The sequence below is a fragment of the Vipera ursinii genome (assembly GCF_947247035.1).
Source record: "Vipera ursinii genome assembly, chromosome: 3".
NCBI lineage: Eukaryota > Metazoa > Chordata > Lepidosauria > Squamata > Viperidae > Vipera > Vipera ursinii.
The window spans coordinates 58,760,743-58,763,418 of record NC_139516.1 but is presented as its reverse complement, the minus strand read 5'-3'; positions in this window follow the sequence as shown (position 1 = coordinate 58,763,418).

Genomic DNA, 2,676 nt, shown 5'->3' with positions numbered 1-2,676 from the left:
TTAACTGCTTTTAATTTTTGTATGCTATGTATTTTAATTCTCCCTGTAAACCGCCCTGACTCCTACGGGAATAGGGCGGTATATAAATTTAAATAAAAATAAATAAATAAATAAATAAATAAATATGAATCAGTTTCCAAGCATCTGAATGTAAATCACATGACCCTGGGGATGCTGCAACAGTCATAAGTGTGAAAAATGGTCATAAGTCACTTTTTTCAGTGCTGTCATAACTTCGAACATTCACTAAGTGAATTGTTGTAAGTCGAGGACTACCTGTACTTTATCATTTTTTTCTTTTTTTTTGGTCACGTTTTTGACACCTTGATGGGCGACTGGTGGTACTCAGAGAGTGCCTTATTGTAAAAGTGGTACAATGGGTGAAAAGGTTGTAAAGCCCTGCTCTACCCTAACAACTACTACAAAAATACAAGAACTGTTTGACAAGTTGAAAATATTAATTCACGACTAAATGCAAACACTTATTAAAAAAATAAGTGGGTTAATTAGTGAGTACAACTTTTGTTAATGTTGTAGTTCAGACATGTCAAACACAAGGCCCGCAGGCCACAAATGGCCTGCCACGATTGAATTTGGCCCGCACAACTCTCCTGGAAATTACAAAGGTCCGGCCCCCACCACCTTGGCACCGGCCCGGCTGAGCACTTGCTCAGTAGGAGGCAAGTGCACGTGGGGTGGTGGAGCCCAGCACAATTTGCAGGTCACTAGTTTCCTGCCAACCAGACGCAGAGGAGGTAGGTAGGAGGGAGTGAGGTAGGATGCTGGGGGGGGGGGGAGCAACACCCAGCCAGTGAAGGGGAGAGGTGCCCAGGCAGGAAGGCAGACTTGAGGCAGCCAGAGAAAGAGCCGCAGATGGCTCCTCTGCCGGGCTGGCTGGAAAAGCTGGGGCGGATCTCCCATTTGGTCTGCACAGGGAAAGCAGGACCAATTGGAGGAGAAGCTCCAGACGGAGGCAGAGTGTGATTTTTTACAGGCTGGGGTCTGGGTGTCTTTCCTTCTAAAGTTGAAGAGCAGCTGCAGTCTATCCCGACTTGAAAGGCAGGCGGAGAGCAGCTGCTTAGCTCTAAGGACGCCTTGGACTCAGGAACTGGGCTGGCTGGCTGGAAAACCTGGAGCGGATCTCCCATTTGGTCTGTGCAGGGAAAGTAGGACCAATTGGAGGAGAAGCTGCAGCCGGATTTTTTACAGGCTGGGGTCTGGGCGGTATAGTAGAGCTGAGCACTAAAAACTGTTTTTGCCACCCTGCCTGTCCCTCAGGGACACTGCTGTCAACTTTCTTTCAGCAGGAGTCATACTGGGGCATCTCCAGATGCTCCTTTGTGCCCCAACTGTTCCAGAGTAGGTGCCACCCTTGGCTCTGTGAACACCACAGCCCTGGGCCTTGATGGCCTGGGAATGTCTCCAGATTTGTGTGGAGGAGAAAATGTGCTGTTAATTTCAAAGTCTCCTTGTGCCCTTCAGTGCAAGCGGGCCTGGGGCTGCGGAGAGTTGGGAGGGGGTGAGGCAGAATGCTGGGCAGCTCTTTGGGGCCACAAGAGTGAAGCAGCAGCCACCCTCCTGCAATTTTGGGCAGTGCCCAGACTGGCTCCATCCCTCTGTCCTGGAGTTGCTCCCCCCCCCCGCATGTTCCCAGCCTGGATCACATGCTGCTGGCCTCCTTTTCCACGGGCCATCCCTGCCAGTGCCCCCATGAGCCCCATCCCCTTGTCTCCTGGGTCCCCAAACCACATTATGCTCAGTCTGATTCTTGGTGGAAAATATGTTGAAATCAATGGAGGGATGCTTTGGGTCTCCCCCAAAGGACAGACTGACAGACCTTGAAAGAACTAACCAGCATTGCTTGCAAAAGCTAAATTTTGGATGGTTATTTCAGGGATTTTGAACTCTATTTCTGGGCTTCATGGACATAGGAGAGTTGTTGGGAAAAAATGGAGCAAGTGGTTCCTTGTTTCCTATTTGGGAAAGCTTGATCCCCCCCCCTGCAATGAGAGACTGGAAGGCAGCCCTGAAAATATCAGAATCTGATCAGAAATGGAGGCTGAGTAGTCCTTGTGGCTGCTAGACCAGCTTCTGAGTGATGGTGGATTGCTGATTTTTTCCTCCATCCACACGAGTGGAAATGGGGATTCCCTTTCAAGAACGGCCAGCCTCCCTCATGCAGGACTGGGAAGTGCTGCTCCCTGCCTCCTCTTGCTCTCCAGAGATCTGTCAAGGCAGAAGGAACTCTCTCTCTCTCTCTCTCTCTCTCTCTCTCTCTCTCTCTCTCTCTCTCTCTCTCTCTCTCTCTCTCTTTCTCTCTCTCTCCCTCCCTCTCTCTCTCTCTCCCTCCCTCCCTCCCTCCCTCTCTCTCTCTCTCAGCTTGGAGACTAGGAGGCTATCTACATCTGAGCTAACAAACTACCAATCATGCCTGGGCTTGGGAAGAAGGCCTTTCCATCCTATACACATTCTTGGCTGCAGATGTTTGGGGAGGTGAAGAGCTTGTAGGGCAATGAGATGTCCCCACATCAAATTAGCTGGTGCAACTTGTTCTCTCCTGACCCAGGCATTTCGAGTAAGCTGTGCTGAGTGAGCAGCATTGAGCTGGCCACGCCCACCCGGCTACGCCCCCCCGCCCCCCCCAAGGGCAACCATAATGCTGATGTGGCCCTCAAT